Source organism: Thermobia domestica, unplaced genomic scaffold (assembly GCF_964235325.1).
Source record: "Thermobia domestica unplaced genomic scaffold, izTheDome1.hap1.1 HAP1_SCAFFOLD_251, whole genome shotgun sequence".
In the NCBI taxonomy this organism is placed as follows: Eukaryota; Metazoa; Arthropoda; class Insecta; order Zygentoma; family Lepismatidae; genus Thermobia; species Thermobia domestica.
The window spans coordinates 162,360-189,203 of NW_027655968.1; positions in this window are offsets into that span (position 1 = coordinate 162,360).

Genomic DNA, 26,844 nt, shown 5'->3' on the forward strand with positions numbered 1-26,844 from the left:
ATAGTGGCAAAGTGTAGCGCCTATCGCGAAGCCTCCACTCCAAACCATATTTGAAAAAAAAAAAAAAGTAATGACTGCCATTTCCCACCGATCGCCATTGCCTCGTTCTTCCCTACTGATAAAAAATTCTTTAGCTCACCAGTTCACTACTCAGTTTCAAATCTAAAATTGAAAAAAAAAAAAATCTTCATTAGTCCCAAGACCTGCCGAAAGGCAGAAGACTTAATATAATACCATTACTTTCTATTATCTATACATTGCAAATCAGAATGTCTCTTCAAATAATCTTCTAACCAGTTTCTTTTCCTCTTTTTAATGATCCCTCATATTGTCTTCCTTTATTATTATTATTATTATTATTATTATTATTATTATTATTATTATTATTATTATTATTATTATTATTATTATTATTAGCTGAATCTGCGCTGTCTATAAAGCGCACCGTTCTAATATGAATGTGAATCTCCTTCCAGTTTCTCATTATATCTGTAGAAGTCCATTTATAGACACAAATAAAAGAGAGCAAGACTCGAGAAGGGACTGAATTGTTATAGACAAACATATAAATGTAGTATTTTAATATATAGAATGTTTAGGAGAGTTTGTGGCAAACTTGGATAAGTGATAGACAATACCAAATGCAAATATTTTTCTTCTTATAATTTCATATCCGAGTACACCTCATTGTGGGTCCGCAAGCCTTCGAAGTTGTCAGCTTGCAATAGGTTTAGTCATTCAGATTAAAGCGAAGCGCCTGAAATGTCCACCAACCCACTATACATAGCTCCTCTACTGGTTGCCTTTCACAAGAGTATCAATCTTAACGCCCTGGTGCCAATATTAAACTAATAGGGCCAAAACGACGCCTAAAATGTGGAATAGAAAAATAAAGACAAGTTTTCTGAAAGTTTGAGTTAGAACTGGCAAATCTACGCAAAATTTGAAATCGACCAGCGAAAACAGCACGTTTCTTCCACTTGTGGGTCGAAAGGATTCCCCACAAACATATAAACCTAGCATTTTAATATACTGTATAGACTAGCTGAACCTGCGCATTCTACACAGCACATCATTCACATATGAGCATGAATCTCCTTGTCATTCCTCACAATATCTATACATGTCCCTTTACAGACACAAGTGAAGGACGTCTTCATAAAAAATCGGCAAGTGGTATCATAAACGGAAGAATTTTTCAATATTTCATACCGTTTTCAAGATTTGAACCTACTTCCAGTTCGAGTTTCTAATTCATGTATGATCAATGTTTTATTACTTATTGCATGCAGTATGTAACAAGCAAATACATTACATACATAATAAATTATCATGTCTGATATATCGAGGCATTTCTCTTCTGTCAACATCCTATAAAATCCTTTCAAATATTCTATGAGCAAGATTGACCCCATACGCAGATGAAATTGTTGGAGATTATCAGTGCGGATTTAGATGAAATCGATCAATTATCTTCCAAATATTTACCATTCGCCAAATATTCGAAAAAAAGTGGGAATACAATACCCCGGTACATCAACTATTTATTGATTTTAGAAAGGCGTACGACTCGGTTAGGAGAGAAACATTATACAACGTTCTTACAGAACTTGGAATACCGAGAAAGCTAATTAGATTAATTAAGATATGTTTAAATGAATCCCAAAGTAAAGTCCGGGTAGGAAAATTTTTGTCCACGAGATTTCACGTCGAAAATGGCCTGAAACAAGGAGATGTGTTGTCGCCATTATTATTTAACTTTGTTCTGGAACACGCTATAAGGAAAATCAAAGATAGCAACCAGGGTCTAGAGATGAACGGTATTCACCAAGTTATAGCATATGCTGATGATGTAAATTTAATAGGGGATGATAGGAGAACAATAGAAAGAAATGCAGAGATCTTATTAAACGCTTGCAGGGACATGTGTTTAGAAGTAAATGCAGAGAAAACTAAATACATGGAAGTGCGTCGGGACCGTAATACGGCAAATTATGGATGCGTTAAAATATCAAATAATACTTTTGATAAAGTGGACACTTTCAAATATCTAGGATCAATATTAACAGAGGAAAATCATATTCACGAAGAAATTAAATGTCGACTAATAGCAGGGAATTCGTGTTACTATTCGGTTCAAAATCTCTTGTAGTCGCGAATTCTGTCGAGGAATTTGAAGCTTAAAATATACAAAAGGATAATCATGCCTGTTGTTCTGTATGGCTGCGAAACAAGGACAATATTAAGATGGATCTCGCAGAGGTAGGAATACAAAGTAGAAACTGAACCCAGTTGCCTAAGGATAGAAGTCAGTGGAGAGCTTTTGTGAAGACGGCATTGAACCTCCGGGTTCCATAGGCAATGGAGTTAGTTAGTTAGCTAGTTAGTTAGTTAGTTAGTTAGTCAGTGATATATGGTGTTCATTGGGCAAAGCACTCCAAGATTCATCTTAGACTGGAGAAATGGTTATCCTTCGTTTTTCATTATCATTTGGCCATGAAACAAGCACCTGGGAGATACACAACCCCCGTATACAACTGTGTGCTGTTGAAGTGTAGAACTCATAGGATATTATGCTTTTTTTATTTTTAAGAAAATTAACGCTTCCAGTGTACCCCTAAAAAATGTAGTAAAGAAATAACGGTCACGTTTTTTTAAATATTCAATTAGAACTGAACAATGTACACAAAATTTGCAATCGACCAGCGAAAATGGCACGTTGCTAGCACTTTTCGTTTTCGAGGTCTCGTTGTTTTTTTCTACATCTTTTTCATATGTTCACACTTTTACTTCGTATAGTAAATCCTCCACGCACAATATTTTCTTCCAAAAGTATTTTTCGTAATAGTTTATCCGACGATGCATAGCTACAGCTATCACTTTAAAGGAAGGCATGCGCAGTTCACATGAGTATCTGTTGCAGGAGATGATGACAATGCGAGGTTATTGTGTAAGTGCTCTGACACTGAGAGACCGCAGTTGGACGTTAAAAAGAGCTATAAAAATAATAATTGATATCTTCTACATCACACTTAATGTCTAACTCATTTACTGCTTATGAACTTTAACAAATCAATTTACTCAGTAAAAAAAGCTTGGACTACAATGATTGTGACGAAATAATAAGGAATAAACATTCATAATCCTGGTATAAAGTGCTCACGCTTCAATACAATTCTAATAGCACTTTTTATACTAATTTGAGAATTCTAAAGCCAATGAAAAGCGAAAAGTTAGTTATGGATTGTGAATATTGTTTGTAGTGAAAATATACTCTTTTCTATTATTGAATCAGTGGTAGAGCATTCACTTCTGGTGTATGAGGTGTTTAGTTCAATCCCAGCTCGCATTAAGTGAGCTTTGTGGTGGACAAATACCATAAGTGTGGGTTTTCTCGGGGTTGTCCCATTTCCTCCCATTTTCTTCATTTCACCATTTCATTCATTTCTCATAATCACCGTCTTCTTTAGTCTAAACAGTATAAGCGTGGGACGTAAAACTTAAAGATTTCTTCTATTATTGAACTTAAACGACATGTGTCCATCCCACGACAACTCTCGTAAAACTTAAGAATAAGGTAGTAAAAAGGAGGAAAATTCATTGAATGTAATACACAAAACAATTTTCCGGTGTAAGCTACGTAAAAGTAAATCGATTTTGATATAGCAAAGTATATGGCTGTAGTCAATGATAAGGGGGTAAAAATAGGTAAGTTTCCTTATATATGCGAAATACGATAATAATTTTCTTTGGTAACTTTCACCAAATTGATTGCACTTTGATGCAATATGGTATATATATATTTCAGGCCTCCCAATCACCTCACCACTTAGGGTTAAAGTGTTATAAAAAAAAGTAAGGGCGAATTTCTCTCTCCCTTCCCAATTCAAAAATATATTCCACGATAATTTACGTGAGGCTGTGGTGGCACATAGGTAGAGCGCTCATCTCTTGCACATGGGGCACGTGGTTCGATCCCAGTTCCCACCAAGAGGGTTCTGGGTGAACAAACACCCCTAGCATCGGCTTTCTCAGGCTTCTTCCGTGTCCTCCCATTTTCTTCATTCCATCTTATCATTCATCGGATTATCACCGTCTCCCTTAGTCTCGGTGCATAATAGGGATGGTCAGAACCGGTTCCTGGCGGAACCGGTTTTCGCCTCTGAACAATCCGACACTGGTTCCGGAACGGTTTTTCGGATCCAGGTCTGGAACCGGTTCCAGAATTTTGTGGCCATCTCTACGCTAAACCAGAGCTTCTGGCAGGCTGTGAACACTGTTCTAGACAGTGATGAAAATTTTACGATTCATAAAAACATACTCCACTTATTCCTACATCGTTGTATAGCCGTGATGTGAGGTGGAAAATTTTCTTCTATACTTTTCCGGAAAATTTTCCGTTCTTAACAAATATCAGTGATCAAGTAACAATTCCTCAGTATTCATAAATTGATTAAAAATATGTATAGAAATTTAAAAATTGAAAGCTTGTTTAAAGAATCTGAAAATTTTCATGGCTCAGACAAATTTCAGTACTACGTGGGAACAAGTGAAACGATTTTTCAAGAATCGAAGAATTGTCTGTCCTGTACAGTGATGAAAATTTTCCGGAAAATTTTGAAACGGAAAATTTTCCGATTCATAAAATCATACTGCACGTATTCCTATATCGTTTAGCCGTGATGTGAGGTGGAAAATTTTCTTCTATACTTTTCCGGAAAATTTTCCGTTCTTAATAAATATCACTGATCAAGTAACAGTTCCACCGTATTTATAAAATTGATTGAAATCATGTACAGAAATGTTAAAAAAGTGAAAGATCGTTTAAAGAATCTGAAAATTTTCAAGGCTCAGACAATATTCAGTACTATGTAGGAACAAGTGAAACAATTTTTCATAAATCGAAGAATTGTCTGCCCTGTACAGTGATGAAAATTTTCCGATTCATAAAAACATACTCCACTTATTCCTACATCGTTGTTTAGCCGTGATGTGAGGTGGAAAATTTTCTTCTATATTTTTCCGGAAAATTTTCCGTTCTTAACAAATATCAGTGATCAAGTAACAATTCCTCAGTATTCATAAAATTGATTGAATTTATGTATAGAAATGTTAAAAATTGAAAGATCGTTTAAAGAATCTGAAAATTTTCAAGGCTCAGACAATTTTCAGTACTATGTAGGAACAAGTGAAACAATGTTTCATAAATCGAAATATTTTGTGTCTTGTATGGAAAAATTGAAGAACTTTTTTATGAGTCGGAAACTTTTCATCACGTTGTAGAAACAAGTGAAAACACTTTTCATAATCCGGACAGTTTTGAATATTATGTATAGTGTTGTTAGGTGGAAAATTTTCCACTATATTTAACTGCACATTGAGATATACAATTTAATTTTCCAATTAGATTTCGAGAACCAGAAATTTTTTTAATATTTCAAGTTGGGAAGTAAAAATTTACATAATGTCTCTCTCTCTCTCTCTCTCTCTGTCTTTCTCTATTATATCTACTTATTTATAAATGTTGCAGAATGTAAATCTATAAAAGTAGTAAAGCTATGAGAAAACCGTCTTATGCGTATTAAACTGACGAAATCTAATATTGTAAGATCAAAGGTGGATTCTGAGGGAAGAACGCATTGAAGTTTTTAAAAACATTCTTGAAATGAAGAATCGTCAGATTTTCACTTCATGAAACTTTTTAAGACAATATTTATTACCAATAAATTTTACGGCTAAACAACGATGTAGGAATAAGTGGAGTATGTTTTTATGAATCGGAAAACACTCATGACTTTTAATAAATTGAAATATTAAATAATAGAATGGAATATTTGTACTGTACGAACTCGATGTATGTTCTCTGCACTTTGCATACACACACACACACAGACACACACACACACAAACACACACACACACAAACACACACACACAGAGGAGTTGAATTGAGTTGATTTTGAGTTTAACGTCCCTTTCAGCAGCGAGACTATATAAAACGGGACCAACTGATTAACGTGAAATACTAACTACATGAGCTCCCGCTGAGAATCGAAGCCAGGTCTTCAATGCTAAAGGCGCGTATGCTAACCGCTTAGCAACGAAGGAGCTCGCAGATGAAGAGAGAGAGAGAGAAACACTGTGTAAGAGTTTACTTCCCAACTTGAAATATTAGAAAATTTTCTGGTTCCCGAAATTTAATTGGAAAATTATAATTTGTTGCTGTCTAATTTTCCTCAATAGGAATTGTATATCTCAATGTGCAGTTATATATAGTGGAAAATTTTCCACCTAACATCACTATACATAATATCCAAAACTGTCCGGATTATGAAAAGCGTTTTCACTTGTTTCTACATTGTAATAAAAATTTTCCGATTCATGAAATTTCCTTACATTTGTTTCTACAGAGCAATAAAACTTTCCGATTCACAAAAAGTCGTTTTACTTTTTGCTTCAAAATGATGAAAATTTTCCAACTCATAAAAAGTTCTTCAATTTTTCAATACAAATTGTTTAACTTGTTCTACATTCTATTGAAAATTGTTTGAGCCATGACAATTTTCAGATTCTTTAAACGATCTTTCACTTTTTTACATTTCTATACATGAATTCAACCAATTTTATGATTGCTGAGGAATTATTGCTTGATTAGTGATTTTTTTAGAACGGAAAATTTTCCGGAAAAAACATAGCGGAAAATTTTCCAACTCACATCACTAGTGCTAGACGAAATGGTGGAAGCAACAGGCAGGCGCCGCTTGTCTCACTTGCCTAAACAAACTGTGTAACTGGCAATCTCATTGACTAAACAGGCAAACTGGCAAAATCATTTGGCTAAACACCCACTTTTTCTGGGGAGCACAAGTGGGTCCGGGCAGAGGGGGCACAAGCGCGTGATCCCCTTTGCAGTGTTTTGAAAGTGAACTTTGTGGCTCCTCTACGGGTCTTGAGGCCTTTCAAATCCAGGTATGAAACCGGTTCCTAAGATCCGGTACTGGAACCGGTTTCTAAGATCCGATTCTAGAACCGGATTTTCGAATCAAGGTTTGGAACCGGTTCCTAATATCCGGTTCTAGAACCGGGTTTTCAGATCCAGGTCTGGAACTGGTTCCTAAGATCCGGTTCTGGAACCGGGTTTTCGGATCCAGGTCTGGAACCGGTTCCGTAGTCAGTTCTGAAAACCAGGTCTCCAAGTAGTGATGAGCAAATGCAAGACCAAGACCAAGACCACGTGGTCTTGGTCTTGGTCTTGCACATCCAGTCTTGGTCTTGGTCTTGCACTCAAATCCTTGGTCTTGGTCTTGGTCTTGGTCTTGCACACCCAGTCTTGGTCTTGGTCTTGGTCTTGCATGCAAGAGTCTTGCAAGTCTTGCATTTAAGAAATCTCAAGCATTCCATAGGTAAATTTTACTATCGATATAAGGGATAATGAACTCTACAATTCGCCAATAGTAACGGAAATACAATGTGTGTTTCTAAATGTGATATATTTTACCTTCTTGTAATGTGATGATATGATGATAGTGTACAACGTAGATGATGACCTTTATTTATTTATTTTTTTTTGGGGGGGGGGCCGCGGTGGCTCAGTGGTAGAGCGTTCACCTCTGGTGCTAGGGGTCTCGGGTTCAAACCCTGCTCCCGCCAAGTGAACTTTGTGGTGGACAAACACCGTGTGCGTGGGTTTTCTCGGGGTTCTCCCGTTTCCTCCCACTTTCTTCATTCCACCATTTCATTCATTACTCATTATCACCGTCTCCTTTAGCCTAACCGGCATAACCGTGGGACGTAAAACTCAAAATTTCATTTCATTTCATTTATTTTTTTTTTTAAATGGGTGCCCACGCTTCACTACTTATAAGATAAATCACAACGTTTCGTTATGTTTACATATATATATATATATATATATATATATATATATATATATATATATATATATATATATATATATATATATATATATATATATATAACAGATCCAACACTCCACTGGTTCCCAAATTGGGGAGACTACCCGTGAATCGCATGAAAGAAAATGAAAACGGCACAGATTATTGAAATACCGTGAAGTGCAAAATTATTTTTACACTCTAAAGGCGTCATATTTTTCTTTTCAACCATTTTCAAGGTTTAGCTAATCCTTGTATTGAACAAACTTCCAATTAAATATTGAGATTTTGTTTTACTGATTCCAATATGTACTCTGTGGGGCAGAAACATGAACATTACGCAAAAGCGATTAAAAAAATAACAGGCTTTCGAAACGTGAGCATGGAGAAAAAAGGAGAGAATTAGCTGTGTTGAACGGAAAACGAATGAGAAGGTGTTAGAAATATTAGCAGTAAGGGAAAAAAGAAGAATTTTAGATATTGTTAAGAAGAGGAAGAGGAAGTGGTTGGGATATTGGATGAGGAGAAACTGTTTTATGAGGGACGCGCTAGAGGATATGGTGGAAGGAAAGAGAGGGAGGGAGTAAAGGAGACTGTAATTGAAGAAAGGTATTAAAACAGAATATTGCTACGTGAAGACGAAGAGACTATCTGAGGACCGCCGTACATCGAAGCTTCTCAGTTGCAGCAAGCAACCTGCCAATAATGGCAGAATAGCTATGATGATGATGATGATATGTTCCGCAATATTGACCGAAAAAGAAGTAAAATTAAAATATTAATTATTCTAATAAAACCTCTTAATGTTTTAGAATAATTTGAGTGAAAACTGAAAACGACTCAACTGTCTGTCTTTTGTGTAAACTCAATTTATATAAATACTTTTGACCTATAGTATATTAGAAATACAAAATAACGGTATCAAACTCCAAGTTATTTGAAATAACTGTACAAAATCATCCACACTTGTGAGTATGGCTTACTAGCATCAATTACCCACTTCGTTGGGTTAAATTTAAAAAAAAAATGTTTCGTCAGTCAGTCAGTTTTCACTATTACTAAAACACTCTCTGATATCGGTCATTTTCGATGATTTTTCTCCCCTCCTCCACCGCAAGTTGTGGGGCTGAATTTGATTTAAATGGCATCAGAAGTGTCACTATTTATCTCAGAGATCCCCAAAAATATGGATTCGGCACTAATATCGGTCATTTTCAATACATTTATATATCTCCTCCTCCCCCATATTGCGAGGCACAGCATCGGAAGTGTCACTGTCCATCTGGATGACCTCGAAAAACATGGATTCCACATTGATAATGGTCATTTTCTATAATTTTTATATATCTCCTTCCATTCCCTACCCAAGTTGCGGTGCTGAATTTGCATTTAAATGGGATCGGAAGTATCACTGTTCACCTTAGCAACCCCGAAAACTCACTAACATTTGGTCATTTCTTATCATTTTTATGTATCTCCTCCTCTTCCAAGTTACAGGACTGAATTTGGTCTTAAATGGTATCGTAAGTATCAGTATTCAACTCAGCGACCTCGAAAACTATGGATTCGACACTAACATTCATTTTCGATCATATATATATATATAATATACCCTCCACCAAACCAAGGGGCTGAGTTTGGATTCAAATAGCATCGGAAGTGTCACTGGTTCAAAAGATTAGGAGTCACAAACATATTAATTTTCAATTTTATAATATAGATTTATTATTGTAGTATGTTACATCGCTTCCTCGATGTGCCGTATACCTAATGAGGCTAAAAGTTTCATTGATAAACAATTATTCAACGTATAAGCATGCGTCCATGAAATCAAACTTGCGGTCACATGCAAATGCAAGTTTTTGTCAATGTCATGTAAATGTTATTTCGATATTAATTTTATGAGCACACATTAAAAATTTCCAACGGATGCTTGAGTCTCGGAGCCAAAGCCATTCCCATGTAATCGGCATCTGTGTGAACATCAGAATTACTATGTTCAATACTATATTTCTCTTTATTTTCTTAAAAACACCACCACTAATATGCTTCGAAATGAAATGAAGTATCTAGTTTAACTTCCCACAGTTATGCATCAAGGCTAAGGAAGACAGTGATGATGAAAAATGAGTGAAATGGTGTAATGAAGAAAGTTGGAAGAAACGGGAAAACACCGAGAAAAACCACGCACACGGTGTTTGTCCACCAAAAAAGCTCATATGGCAAAAGATGACCCTATGTGGCTTGAAAACGAGCAATATCTACAGAAAATGCGAACGACCAATTCAGAAAATGACATACTGTAGCTATATGCTACACAGGCAGATCGACTCACATCACTCCAGTGGCATTATTACTGAAGCCAAGAAATTCAAGTAAAAGATGTAATGACGTTTTCCCCTTTTTTTGCGTTCTATAAAAAGTTCAAGTAATACCGGTACTTGTGCAAGACTCTTGCGCAAGAGTCTTGGTCTTGGTCTTGGTCTTGGTCTTGCATGCAAGACTCTTGCAAAAATTGCAAGACCAAGAGTCTTGCGCTCATCACTATCTCCAAGAACCGGTTCGGCCAGAACCGAAACTTTGTGGCCATCCCTAGTGCATAAACGTGGGACATTGAACTCCAAATAATAACAAGGGAGTTTCGTTTTAGTACGGTAAACTTCTAAACTATGCGAATTCAATACTTAAACTTGAAGTAGTACAAGTACATCTATAACTATTGGTTGCAATAGAGTAAGAAGATCGGACGCTGAATTCATACCAAAAAGACATTAAGCCTAATCTCTATCTTTTACTCTTTTTGTTCTATGGCGGTAAATACTCAAACCGGAAATGGTTAATTTGAACCACTTCTGGATTGAAATTGAATCTTTCATTTAACGTTCCATGATTATGCCTTGTCGGCTAAGTGAAACGATGATTAAAAGCTGATGATAGAAGAAGTGGTGGAATGAAAAAGTGGAAGAAAACGGAAGCACCTCGAGAATACTCACGGACACAATATTGTCAACCCAAACTTACTTGACGGGAGATCGAACCAAGGTCCCCACGCACCAGAAGTAAGCGCTCTGCCACTGAGCCACCGTGCACACTTCTGGATTGAATATAGGGTAAGGAGAGGAGACATAACATATATTTTTGGGAGGCTGAATTTATTGCAAACGACCGCTTCTTGATATCTCTTACAACAAATTCAATAACAAGCGGTTTCGATAGAATATTGCAAGTTACAATGTTATATACTTTGAGACGCAATATCGGCTACAGAAAACTGTTCATCGCTATCTGTTACCGTTTTTTGTTCTATGACAATGAATGTTGAAATCAGAAGTGGTTAATTTGAACCACTTCTGGTTTGCACAGAGGGTTAACGAAGGGGATGATGTAACCTATTCTTGGGAAACTAAATCGCTTAATAAAATGTATTTCGATATCTCTTAGCGTTTTTGTTCTATACAAATCAGTATTGAAACCAAAGTACTAGTAAATTCCAACCACTTCCGGTTTCGGTAGAGAGATGGAAGTTGTAATAATATATTCTTTTGAGACGCTGAATCGATTCCAGAAAACGGTTTGTTTCTATGCATTACCGTTTCTGTTCAATGTCGATGCATGTTGAAAAAGAAAATGGTTAATTTAAACCACTTCCGGTTTGAATAAAGGATGAAAGGAGGAGATGGAACCAATTAGTGTGACTCTGAATCGATTGCAAAAAAAACAGCATCTCTATATTTCTTTCCGTTTTTCTTCTATGGAAATTAGTATTGAAACCGGAAGTAGGATAATAGTAAATTTAAACCATTTCCTGTTTTGGTAGACTGTTGCGGATAGTTGTGGTATGTTTCCTTAAGCCTCTGAATCACTTAATCTCTCGCAATAAGTCTCCCTTTTCGTCCTACAATGATAAGCAATGATGCTGAAAATGGCTAATTGTAAACCATTTCCGGTTTAAGAAGAAGGATAACGGAAGAGATGGAACCTATTCCTGGCACTGAATAGATTGCAAGAAAACCTATCTCGATATCTTCCACCGATTTTGCTTCGTTATCAGTCTACAGACGGTCAAAGCCGTTCTATAAGATTTTTCGGACACTTACGCATTGTATAGTTTGGTAATCGAATCATAATTTTCGTATATAATAATAATAATAATAATAATAATAATAATAATAATAATAATAATAATAATAATAATAATAATAATAATAATAATAATAATAATAATAATACAAGAATGTGTCAGTCTCTGTGTAACGTATCTAATAGTTCACAATCGCACTTACAAGTGTCTCTACCTGCGCTGCTTGCTATCTGAAGGCAATAGATAGTGCTGGCGTGCGGATAATTTTCAAATTTAACTGCAAAGCACTATATTAAGCTACAGGGTTAAGCGAGATTGTATATATTAAACCAACATAATGATAGAGCTCTTACCTTTGGTACGTGGGGTCACTGGTTATATTCTAGCTCGCGCCCATTGGTCTTTGCGGGGTAGAAACACCTTGTGCATAGGTTTTCTCGGGGTTCTCCCGTTTCCTTGCATTTTCTTCATTCTATCATTTCATGCTTCATCATGAGCTCCCTCCTCGATAAGCGGTTAACATACGTACCTTTAGCATGTGAGACTCGGGTTCGTTTCCCGGCTGGAGTTCTTGTAGTTTGGATCCCACGTTAACTGCAGGCCTATGTCTCATATAGCCTCGCTCCTGAAACTCAACTCAACTCAAATCAAATCAAATTGAAAAACACTCATTATCATTATCGCTGTCTCGTTTAACCTTGGTGCGTAACCGTTGAAAGTTAAAAAATGTTCATGGATGTCTGAATGGTCGGGATAGAATTTTGAGATTTCACAGAACTGATTTTTGCGGTGCGTAGAGGTCTGTACGGGCTGGAATTTTTAGCCAGAGCTCGGCTGCCCATGAATTTCTAATGTGAGACCCGATCCGAGTCCGAAATATGTTTTAGCATTTTAGCCCCGAGCCTGGCCCGAGCTCATGTAATAATCAAATGAGCCCGAAATAAACCAGAATTACAGAAAATTAATAATTATATCAAAATTGTATTTTCATTTACAGCAATTTGAGATTTAGTTTTGCAGTTATGCTTTAAAAGTTCTCCAGAAAGAACGGTCCAATAAATATCTTTGTACAGTATGTTTACAAAGTTAGACCCGAAAAGGCCCGAGAAATGTGGTTGTATATACAAAAATTTACAGTCCGAGTCCGAAGTGATATATGCTTTGTAGACCCGAGACCGTGCAGACCTCTAGCGTGGTGTCCCTACTTGATCCCCAGCCAAGTAACTTTATAATGGACAACATCGTGCCCGTGGTGCCCTCAGAGTACTCCTGTTTTCTCACACTATTTCATTCCACCAATTCTTCCATCATAATTCACTTTTCTTAATCACTGTCTTCCTTAGCCTAAAGGGCATAAGTGTGGGACGTTAAACTGAAGGAAACATTCGTGGTGAAGCGTTAGCTCTATCCTTCTAATTATAGACAGCATTTAGTACACTGTTTTATTTAATGAATTGTTTGATATTGAACTGAACTCTATCTGAAATGCACTAGCCTTTGATTTGTTTTGCTCACTTTTGCCTCAACAGACATAATAATAATTTCTTATTAAGCATGTGAAATAACGTTATCCGTCGTCTGCTTCCCGTTCGTAGCTGGAAGGGAGGCAGATTTTATGCCTGTGATGCTACTGTACGCTGGAGTAGGAAGTGGAAATGAGTCGTTCGTTCCCTGGTCTTGCTTCATTCATTCAATGATCCCATCGCATACACAGCGCACGCAACAGTTGCCCTTGAACTTCAACTCCAGTTCTTTTCTTCTTTCCACTCCGCGATGCAATCCAGAGCAAAGCACAAGAGAGAAAGTGGGCGGCATTTCATATACACGACACGTTTACAGTCAAAAGGAGGAGAAGAAAAAGGAAAGTACTAGTGTTGCCAGGTGTGGAGTACGTTTCTAATCATTTTTTTCTGAAAAAAATATTACCACATTCAGACTTCATTTAAAACTTCACAAGCACAATATTGGTACAAATGAACAATTTAATTTGGGTGCATATTGCTAATATTCAGGCCACCATATTATGGTTGCAAATACTGTATATTGCTAAAAACTGGCTCCTAATGCCTTGAATCTCGTAATACTTTTACTCATTTCTCACATTTGAATTTATACATCATCGCCATGCATGTTATGGCTAAGAAGATAGTTTCTTTAAAAAAAAGTTTAAAAAAAAGAAAAAAAGAAAAAGAAAAAATCGTGAATCAATACCTTTAAACCCTATTTTTTTTAAAAAAGCGAATTTACACATTTACCAGTTTGCTTTCATAAGAGGATTGGTTTCATGACGTACTGGGGAATGTTGCAGTGAAGGCAGGTGAGTAGAACAGAAGGATAAGGCGCCAAGGGCGCAGGGGCGCGCGGTATTTGTACTTCTGGACACTGATCATTTATCATAAGGCTACAGAATATGTAGTTAAAAGATTAATGCAGTTAATATACTAATTCCTCTTACATTATGGTGTTTGTGTCAATCTTTATGTAGTGACTTGTCTTCGCTGAATGTGGACCCGGGTTTCGATTCCCGGTGGAAGAGCTTTGAATGCATTGTGCTAGTTCGGATTTCACTTTAAACTGTAAGTTTATGTTTCATATAGCCTCGGTGCTGGAAAGGGATGCTAAACTTAAAAAAAAATAAAGAAAACGAATTTAATATGTATGCTTATATCTTTCTTTGCGCGTTCTGCTGTAAGGCACTAGTGAAAATTGATTTCTTAGAAACTTATCTTACTTCTGAAATATTTGTAATTTTCGAGTAAAATTTTCGATTCTATGTATTATTATTATTATTATTATTATTATTATTATTATTATTATTATTATTATTATTATTATTATTATTATTATTATTATTATTATTATTATTATTAAGTATTTTGCCTTTCAGCAGGTCCTGGGACTAATGATTTTTTTTTTTTCAATTTTAGATTTAGGCCTGGAAATATTCCTTCCGCGTTTTTCGATCTTCAGCTTCCTCTTTTAACTTCCAATATTTTCTTCTATTTCTCAAATTAACAATCAGTTATATTCTTCTTCTTAAGGGGGCGCGGTGGCTCAGTGGTAGAGCGTTCACCTCTGGTGCTTGGGGTCCCGGGTTCGATCCCAGCCCCCGTCAAGTGAACTTTGTGGTGGACAAACACCGTGCTCGTGGGTTTTCTCGGGGTTCTCCCGTTTCCTTCATCTCTCATTATCACCGTCTCCTTTAGCCTCACCGGCATAACCGTGGGACGTAAAACTTAAAGATTTCATTTTATTCTTCTTCTTCTTCTTCTTCTCTTTCCTTCCATCTTTCCATGTATAGTAATATGAAGAAGACAATTTCTTCACAACATGTGTCCAATCCAATTGGCCTTTCTACGAAGGATGTTGGCTAGAAGGGTCCTCTTCTCTCCTATCCGTTTTAAAACATCTTCTTCTCTTACTCTCTCTGTCCATTTTTATCTTCTCCATCTTCCTCCAACATCACATTTCAAAGCTCTCTAAATATTTCTTCTCTAACTTCCGTAATGTTCAAGTCTCTGAACCATACAGTCCAATGCTCCATATATAGCACTTGACCAATTTCTTCCTAAGTACAATCTTGAGCCTGTTAGTTAAGAGTGATCTTTTCTTGTTGAATGCTTCTTTAGCTATTGTAATTCTTGTCCTGATCTCTTTGGTGCAGTAAGCGTCTCTTGTCAAAATATTTCCCAGATACAGCTACTTGAAATAATCGACCTCTTCATGTTCTCTTTGTTCTATTCTGACCCGTAAGGGCGCGTTTCCTTGGGATATTTTCATGACTTTCATAATCTCAATGTTTTTATACTTATTTTTATTAAATAAAGATGTACCTGATACTGTACATTCCTGTAGATTCCGACAGACTTTGATCTTCATATAGCCTAGCGAAACATAAATAAAGCGAAACAATCTCTCTTGCGCTACAACCCATGGCTATTACGTACTGGAAACGATTACGTAATTGGCTAATTTAAGGCCAGAAGCTGCTGCAATGCAAACGCAGTGGCTGGAATTATTGTTGCCATGAAGCAGCACACTCCGTCGTAACTTTTCTCCTTGCTTCAGTGGTCTTATAATTAAAGGACTTGATCTTGTTTGTAGAAAATTTTGAAAATGAAATGGTTGTTTAACGCCCCATGGTTACATCCTTTAGGCGAATTGAAGCAGATGATTAATGGAAATCAATGATTGTAAAATTAAAATTTTAGTGCTCCTCCATCGGGATCGCACCCACGACCATGTGCACCAAAAGCGAAACACTAGTCAAAAGGCAACGGAGACGGCGGCTCTTCCTGCGTAGAATCTTTCTAAAATAATACCTTATCCACCCTATGAAATTGAAATATAGACACCGTAACTTTTGCTTGGTGATGGCGTTAGCAGGACTTTCTAGAATATGGAGGTGTCCTGGGGGTTTAAAATCATCCATTTGAAGTTGAGTGCAGTGTTATAGCGGTGGCATCCATGATTTTCCTTTCGCCATGGTCTCTATACTTGTTTAGAAGTCTCTATTAATTCGAAAATTTATTCAATTTTGCCAGTAAATCACGACTTCTTGTTGCCTTTGTATGACAGGTAACATTTGGGGTATCAAGCTCGCGATTATTATTATTATTTTCATGTCCAATTCTTCAAGGTTGGTGTAAAGGGACAAGTTTTTCCGGTAGATGTCACTACAGTCTCCGTATCTCTCTCATGTATTTTTTACCTTTCACGAACATTCACGATTTCTCTTAAAAATTTCAACCTAGAGACTTCAAATTTTTAGAGAAGGAACTTCATAACCTATCGAAGGCAACAATCCGTGCCGTTTTTTAAATTTAAAATTTTCTTCATTGTTGAAACAGTTATATTGTTAAAGGTTTGGATATCCATTTCAATAATCAAGCCATTTCAACAATGAAGAAAATTCTAAATAAAAAATCGGCACGGATTATTGTCTTCGATAGGTTATCAAGTGCCTTCTTTAAAAATTTGAAGTATGTAGTTTGAAATTTGTAAGAAAAATCGTGAATGTTCGTGAAAGGTAAAAAATACATAAGAGAGGTACGAAGACTGTAGTGACATCTATCGCCAAACCTATCCCTTTAAACCAAACTTAATCAAAATCTTATTGGTATGGACTACTATCTATGGTAGTAACTCAGCGATTTTGTATCAGTATGTCAATATTCTGTTAATGTTTTATTGTGATGTGATAGTCTTTAGAGGATAGACACTATAAACATTTTCACAGGATGTTTTCCCAGTGGCGGATCTAGCCCAAGGCCGGGGGACCTAGATCCCAAGTTTCTTGAGTGACAAAAATAATTTAAATTTATTGACAATATTTTGAAGGTTTATAGTAAACCCATGATATACCTATCATAGTCTGAGTTCTGGCCGCCCCCAGTGTTTAACTTTTAAATCCACCACTGGATCTTCCACATTTAAATCAGAGGCATAATCTTTTTATATCATTGTATAGTATATGTTACGCTGTATTAAGATATATGACACAGCACATGCACCAGAAGTTGCAGATGTTACACATGGACCTACTTAATGTAGAATCCAAAACACATGAGGTTCCATCGGGTATCGAATCCGGATATCCCTCACCGAATGCGCGTGTGCTAGCCATGTGGCGAAGCAAACCAGTGCGAACCGGAAAACAGGAAATGTCGTCATATGCGTCGAGTCTGCTAATATTAGCACTGCTTATTAGTTCAAGACGAGATGAGACGAGAGTTTTAAAAATTACGAGACGAGACAAGAATATCTTATTTGTCGTCTCTACCGAAAATATCCAGTAGACGCACAGTGTTTGAATACAGGACACTCCTGTATATATAGGAAGTCTGGCAACCCTACCCATACCTATAAGCCTAATTATGAAACGCTTTATGAAACGATTTTATAAAACATTTTATGAAACGCCTTTACGTTACATTATTCAGGAAATCACGTTGGTTAGCAACGAGTCTCAATTCATATAACAACTACATCTTAGCGTCATCTATTCTATTCACAGTATTCAGGAAATTTGGTTGTTTAGCACGAGTGTTACTGTTACAACACTGTGAACTTACATCAAGATATAAAAATAATAATAATAACAGAAGTTTTCTAGAAAAAAAATAAGATGTATTTATAAGTTTTACTAATATTATTGTAATGAGAGCAGAGAAAATACCTGATATAAGCGATAAAAAAGAAACAGCAACTAAAAGAAGGGACCCTTGAAATCCAAACAGACATAATTCAAGGAGAACCGGTATACCAGGTCAGAATTCGGTGATAGAACGCCACAGGGAGAGAGGGAGGGGGGGGGGTGAAAGAACAAATGTATGCGAAAGTAGCTCTCGAATCTTTCAAAATTAAATAGTTGACTGTCGATCTTTTAACAATAATCTGTATAAATATGCAAATATTGTTATGGACAATGGTCCGGTACCGAAGATATAATTTTCTTTTATGGCTAGACCTGTACATTTACGTTGTTAAGTTTTGTGGTTAGATAGATTTTTTTTTTTTTTTTTTTCATGCAGTTAAAATATAATACGTAAGGATGCCATTATGAATGAATGTAGATTCAATATATAAAGAAGACATTTTGCGAAAATATAAGATAAATGTTGAAAAGTATTCGAAAATACATAAGTTTAAATGCAGTTTATTCTGTGAGTTATCATTGAACATTCATGGAGTAAATTACGCCTTAAGCAGTTCAATAATCCTGTTTTGATGAACTTAGGACAAATATGTAACTAACTGTCCAGAACAGTTGAAATTAGTAAAATATAAATTGTTACAATTTGGAATTTAGCGCCCCTTTTAAAATCGAGGCTATGTAAGATATAGACCTACAGCTTATTGTAAGATTAGAGCCAGGTGAGTTCCCCTGGAAATTAAACCCATGCAGGGGCGTCATTTAGGGGGGCCAGGAGGGGGCAATTGCCCCCCCCAAGATTTTGAGGAATGCATATACTTTAATCGATTGTCTACTAATATACTAGTACAAAACGCGAAAGTCTTATTTTGGTTGTGCTCTTGCTCCCCCCTAAACGAAGTCCGAAATGACGCCCCTGAACCCATGGTTCCCGCACCAAACGCGCTTACAGTAACTATATATCCACTAGAGAGGTCTATAAGTTTCCGTGAAGTTTAACGAAGGACTTCCTAATATGGATCCAGTTCTGTGTTCATTCACGAATCAATATGACGGCCAAAATCGGCCAATAGCGGATATAATTTTATTCTTTACATTATGTATTTCAAATTAAATGTCTTTCTCAGAGCTGTATATAGATGGTAAATTCTATAAAATTCGAAGAGTGAATGCATGATTATTTTCGATTTTGAATTAGAATGGAAAAATATGTCAAGATCAGGCAACATAAACGTTAAATAGACATAATTTCATAGCTTTGGAAATCTTAAATTGAAGATGTTATACTTTATTAAAGTTTTGTAATGGTACGGTATATAACAAACTTTCTTAAAAAAAAAAAAAAAAAAAAAAAAAAAAAAATGAGGTCTTAGGATGGTCGTAATTGGTATGTATCTGGTTCGGATTCCACAGACAACCATCCTGAATTGCGATTTTTCTCAGTTCCATCAAATAGCTGCTAAATTGGTGCCTTGTATGTGCCTCCTCCTGTCCGAGTGGCTAACGTACATGGTCTCGGGTTCGATTTTCTGTGAAGAATTTGCCTCGGTTACAAAACGAGGTAGTGGTTCGGATCCTTCTTTAAATATAATAAGTCAGTGGTTCCAGAAAGGGCTGTTGAACTCCAATTAACCTTTAAATATAGAAGGCTGCTTCTCTTCCTTCCAAACATTATTTTCCGCAGCGTAAACTGTTTCTCAGTTATATCCGGGAATCTATATACTCCTACAGTAAATAAAAATGTATGTATGTTTGTTCCGGCATAACTCTGGAACGGCTGAAGCAATTTCAACCAAACTTGGTACATGGATAACTTATAATCTGGAAAAGATGTTGTGGGGACAAGGCACCAATAACACACCTAGAGATGGGGGTAGGAAGGGGTGACATGTAAAAATAATGGAAAACGACCGGTATTAGTGTCGAATCTATAGTTTTCGGACTTGCTTAGATGAATAGTGACACTTCTCATGACCATTAAGTCCAACTTCAGTCACCGTTAGCAGGGAAGGGGGAGGGGAAGGTGGATTCATAATTTTCGAAGTCACTTAGCTAATTGGCGGAATTTCTAATGGCATTTAACCCTAACTGTAGTCGAATAGAACTCTGTAGAACCTTGTGGAAATTTTTAGAAAGGAATAAAACTCTGTAGAGCCTTCTAAAAATTACTTCTATTTTACACCAGAGATAGAACCCATTGCTTATCTTGTCGAATACAAGATTAGAATAAAATAAACTCGGACAACGGCGGTAAAGGATTCAATTTTTTTGCGAATAATCATCTATGCGAAGAACGGTTGAAATATACTATAAAAAAGAATGAGAGGTTTAATGGAAATGTATTTGGTTTTGACCTTCAGAAGGACAACATGACCAAAAGCCCATGTTCACGTGAATGTCGCCTGACTACAGACCAAATTCAACTATTGAGTAGTACTTGTCCAAACTTCTATTTAAAATTGACGTCAAAGACACAAGATTTCTGTCAAACTTATAAACTCTTTTGTTCTTTGTCAATATATCCTCTCGATTCAGCTGTTTTCTTTCCTTCGTCTTGTCGGTTATGGCTAATGCTCACGTGTCAACAATGACTACTCTTTGTTTAAATGCGTGAGAGGGTCTTCAGCTCACGTAACATACAATACAATGAATGCAATTAGAATTTTAATTAGCTATAATCAAATCCTTTTTCATAGCTTTATTCTTCACTATAAATATATTTAGAAAACTGCACGTGTAGAGCTATTAATAGTAACAAGCTTAGTTTTATTAGATTATTCACTAGCATGGAAGAAATCAAGTCTGTTTAAGCGACGGCGTCGACTTTCCAAAATTTATGTGGGTGCACATCAATGGCAGGACGTGTTATATGTTTTCAGGGGAGTCTTAATATTTATTGATTGATTTCCTTTTAGTTACAATCTTTTATGAACAAAATCATAAAAGGTTGTGCTCGATTGCATTCCCAATATAGTTCCATTTTTTTATTATGGGGACTGCCTTTGACTAGATCAGAGACAGGTAAGGAAGGGGGAAGTGTGTTACTTGGTTGCCTTTGCACAAACACATTTGAAACAAATGATTATGTTTTAGAGGTTAGAAATTTTAACTTCCATCTTAATTTTTGTATTGCTTATTATTTCTTGATAATGGCAAGTGAGAAATATTTATTTTGTTTATATCAAACTAAGAATCTTGTGGGTGCGGCAGAATAAAGAAAGAATGATCCTTCTACGTTCATTGGTTTAGAAGTTACTTGTATGTGGCATAAACTAAATGCATGTGAGAAATCCAAAATGGCAGACTATTTATTCAAAATGGCGGGAAACCCGTAACTGGATTTTTTTTTTTTGTATTTTCTGGAGGTTAATGAGAAAAAGATCACAAACAATTTCCAGAAGGTTCCATCTTTTTATTATAAATGTCTACCTCAAACCTTATTTTGACTGCACTACAATTGCACTGTAGCTGTATCCGATGTTGGAAAGAGTGATGATGTACCCCCTCCCAGAATGGGGTCACTTCTGGAGTTATTTTACACTCGGAGCACTTTACTTCCTGCTACCGAATTCTCCAGTCTCCACACAACTGATTTCTGATTGCTCTGCTGTGCTTACTTCTGTGCGATTCTAGCGCCCCTGGCGGACGTTCCACTTCGTTTCCATGAATGTGGACCAAGGATTTTATAAAATAGAGGGATCTGCCTATACAAGAAAATCGTGAAGCCATACGTCACAGCTTCGCCAAACCTACTCTGCCCACTCCGCGCCACTAAGATCGCGATGTTTTGAGCGAACAATCATGACGGAAACGAGAGTAGCCAATCAGACGTGCCGGCTCAGACGATGCTCGGTTTTTTTTGTTTTTTTTTTTGGCTTCATTGAGTTCATATGATGAAGATACGTATGGGCAGATCCTCTATTTTATAATATCCTTGATGTGGTCCGACCTGTATTTTCTTTTATTAACACTAACGTGAAATAAAGACAAAACTAATTTGTACTATTTTCAAAAATAAAATTGTACTGGTGCAGTGGCATTCTCAAAGCAGAAATAAATTATACATTTGCTATGGATGATGTAGGGTGGTCCTTGAAACATTCTAATACAAACATTTTAGAAATGGTCCAAAAAAATTGATCAAAAGATTACGGTCTTGGCCAAGAATTTTAGAAATAATCTTAAAAATGCATGAAAACATTGCGATCTTGACCAATAATTAGTTTTTCGATCTGGGGCCACAAAATTTTTGAACGGACCTTAATTCGTATTTTCTACGGAACAAGTTAAGTTATAGTTAACATACATACATACATACTGAGTTAAATGATAGTTTGTATTTGGCTACGCTATAGTAGTCCTCCAGATATAAGGCGTAGAAATTTTTTTTTGATTGAAATGTATATTGCATCTTTTGATTCAAAAAAAAGTAGTCGATAAAAGTTTGAGAAACACTGTGTTAAAGTATTGTATTTGATAGATTCCAGTTCGAATGTAAGATACAGTATTCCTTTAGTTTTAAAGCCAAAAAAAGTGTGGTGATTATCTAAAAGGATTATTTCCACAGAATGTCAAACCCTTTTATCCCTGATCATGAGACAAGCACGCTGTTGAAACACTTTGCCAACACGGTTCAGTTAATGTCTGCATAATAACAGAAAAAATGAATCATCCACTGTATCGACTAAGACAAAACCAAAAATTAAACCATTTCAGCCGCTGGACTTCGTTTGTTTGTATTTTCAGATGCCTTCTCACGCTGCTGAAATTGTGTAACATGGTGTGATCTTTTGCAATGTCTGCTCGTTGTCACCCGCAATCCCGTGATTGGGATGTAATTGATGTTTGGAGTGAGGAGGATGGTTCGAGGGTTCACATATCACGCCAGGCAGATCAAGAGTCATCACACAATCACAGAAGGTCACAGGAAGAACATGGCTTCGTTTTAAACATTGATTCATTCTGCTGTTTCTTCCTTCCTTCCTTTTTTTTTAAAAAATTAAAAACAAGAAACAAACAAACAAAGTTACACGTAAGTAGAAACGTTTAAAGACATGTTCCATTCTTGTATTTTCTTAAATCTTCATCCCTTCGAAATTAAAATACCGCTAATTTTACAGTAATTATGTGATATCTTCAAATAGATAAAAGATAATTGAAATATGGAACAAGAGCGCCCTAGACAATATTATTTTGCGTAAGGTACCGTTATCACAAGTCACCTAGCGGCTTTCCGTTTTCAGCTGTTTAGAAACGCGAAAATAAATGCCGATTTTCAAAATGGCTCGAAATCGAAAGCAGATAAGTGAGTCGTGATAACGGTGTCTCAAGTAAAATAATGGTGTATTGTCTAGGGCACTCTTGTTCCACATTTCGATTATCTTTTATCTATTTGAAGATATCACATAATTACTGTAAAAATAGCGGTATTTTAATTTCGCCGGGATGAAGACTCTTAAGCCCTTGAAGACCAGTTCATAATGCACTATTGACAAAATTAGTACAATGTTGGGGGGGGGGGCATCTTCTTTGCCTCTCTCTCTTTTGTTTCTGAGGCTACGGTTCGCTAAATGCCTGTCATTTTCAGAATCTTTGTTGCATTCTACATCTTCTGTTTGTTGTTTCATGTGGTCTAGATCTATTAAGACCTAAGCTACGAACATTTGAAAGTTATAATATAAAACTGCACTTTTCTATATAAAATAAATAAATAAATAAAAGTCGGAAAAGTACTTTCAGCCTTATCTTACAGATCTCTGTTCAGGTATATTATAATGGTCATATATACAGGGCGTTACAAAAATTTGTCACAATATTCAGTGGTGCCAACCCCCCCTTATGTCCATGACGCACCCCCCGCAATTGTCTATCCATAGGTGTTCTTCCATGAAAAAAAATCTTTTCGATTAATTTTTACACCCCTCAAACATATTTATATAGATTTTAACCCCCCCCAAATATTTCAATAACGCAGTTTGCGTCATAACCCCCCCTTGTGGGCACCCCTGCAATATTTTGGGAATATATTCCTCACGGACCTGTGGTCAGAAGTGCATATATTCGTAGTTGTAGGATGCCGAAAACGTGAAAAAATGAGCTTTAAAGGTCCATGGTTCCACTACTATAAAACCAATCGTAGTTAGGTCAAGATATCACTAAGGAACTAATATGAGAATTATCCAAATATCTATCTTTCAGAACCTCCGGTACTTGCACAATCATGTTTTGAGAGTCTGTTTGGGAGTACTTGATTACTCTCCACTTACCTCTAGAAAAATTGGTGTGCAAGTATTGAGTATTCTTAAACATGGATATTTGGATAGTTCAAATACTGTAGTATTCGCGCCGAGTCGTGAAGCTTGGGCTCTAAACCAATCATTTGCTTGAGCTCTGATACATCGGAAAACTTCGGTATAATTCGTGGAGCCGCTTACCGAGCGCACACTTGGGGAAACATCAAACAGCTGAAATTCGCCAACAATGTTGCCAAACTTTGAAGACAGTGTAAAGGAGTATTTAAAAATTACCAATAATAACACTGCACAACAATAACCATAGTAACAATTATTCTAAAACGGTAACAATAATACGAATTGTAACAATAACAATATAATGCAGCAAAAAAATCAATTAACAAAAGCGGAAGTTGGCGCCAATCCGACAACACTGTACTCACGGGAGATGTTTTCAGTGTAGCACGAGAGACGACACTGACAAAATGTGATACATAAGAAAAGAAATCAGGGCATAAATTTTGTACATAAATTTACAGAATGAGACGATAAGATTTTCGAGAATCAAAATGAGACGAGATTTTTCGAGAATCGAGACGAATTTCTAAAAAAAAAAAAAATATACGAAACGAGGCAAGATAACCTTATTTCTCATCTCGTCTCGATATCAATGCTATTAGATATTTGCACATCATCTCCGTGTAATATGAGCACTCTATATAAACTCTTCTCAATTCTGCTACCAACTATGGATAATTAGTCCAGTGATAGGCAAATTATGACCCGTGAGGCAGTCGTAGCCCTCTGAAAGGTGCTATCCAATCAGTAACGAATTTAATTTCACTTTTGACAATCAGTACATCTAAATTCAAACCAGATCATGAAAAACCTTTATACATACATTCTTAATTTCATTCATCATGCTTCCCTTTATAATCTTTCAGTCATTTCTCTTATATACCGAGGTACACGATTGGAGATAAAAGAATAAAACAAAAAGCTAGAAAAGGAGATTGTCAGAGGACCTTCGACTGGAACGCTCTGCTTTCCCTATGTGTCCAGTTATCATGGTATTCCGTGCTCACCCGAAAATTGTAAACGGTAAGGTATGTAATTTGATACCTAATTGAAAGAAACATGAAAAACAAATTACTTTTGTAGGAAAGAGAAAATTGTATACAAGCTCGGACTGGTCAGAGCAGGAGGGCAGGAATCCCTGTCGGGGCCCTCTCTAAATATACAGTATATAGCTATATAATGAATATTGAATAACATGGAAAGTAAGATGAAACATGTCTGTTATGTTGGAGCATAGTTACTCATTGTAATTTGTTCCGTTCCCATGAGTTCAGTGACCCCAAGCATTGAATGTAGTCTTGGGGTCCTATTATTGGGATGAAACTAACAATATTATAAAGTACTGTTTGGGGCCTTTTGTTTTAACAATATGACATTAATGCCGAAATGAGACTAACTTTTATAAAGTTCTGCTAGGTCTCTCTGTTAGTCGTTTGACAAGCTATTGCAACTATAAAGGAACAGAACAGGCCCCACCCTTGGGATCTATTACCACGCGTAAATCAAGCTGACATCTGTATGAAGAAATGCCACCCCATGCAAAGGTTTTACAAGACTGTTAAATTTGTACTACTACTACTACTACTGGTACTACTACTACTACTATTATTATTATTATTATTATTATTATTATTATTATTAATAATAATAATAATAATAATAATAATAATAATAATAATAATAATAATAATACTAATAATAATAATAATAATAATAATAATAAGCCCGTATTCATTAGAGGATGAGTAGAAAAGGGAAGATGGAGCCCTTCAAGTGAGGCTCCTCCCGGGTCCCTAACCCCCCCTCCTTAGTCCGAGACAGATTGTATAGGGCAACCTATAGGGTATGTCCACTCTGAGTTACGTTAAAGATAGCAAAAATTCGCAATGAAATCATGGTCATTTTGTAAACTGTGCCTGCATGAAAAGCTTTCTCCTACAAGAGTAATTTGTTTTTCCATAATCGTTTCAACTAGACATCAAATTACATACAGTATCATTTAAAATTTTTGATTGTCTCCAGGGTCCCATCATAGGATTCCTTGTGAGGGAAACAGAGCGATCCATTCCATGCTCCCACTAACATTTTCCTGTTTCACTTTTCAGCTCGCGGCATAAGCATACGGAGGAACTTAGAGTTTGAGTCGAGATGTATGTGTGATGCGTGTGGATGTGGTAGATCACTTCTCGGTAACTACTGACAGCATCTGAACAAAACTTGGAGGGCAAGTGATGAATTGTCTAAGGAATAAGCATCGCTTTATTCGGTTTGTAAGCTGAGTCAGGGATCAAAGTTGCAGGTTCGAATCCTAACATACAATCCTCTATATCCTAGCCAAAATTGATCACCAAGAGCGCCGATTTCTCTATAAATTTTGGGGGGCCCATTCAGATGCAGAAGTAT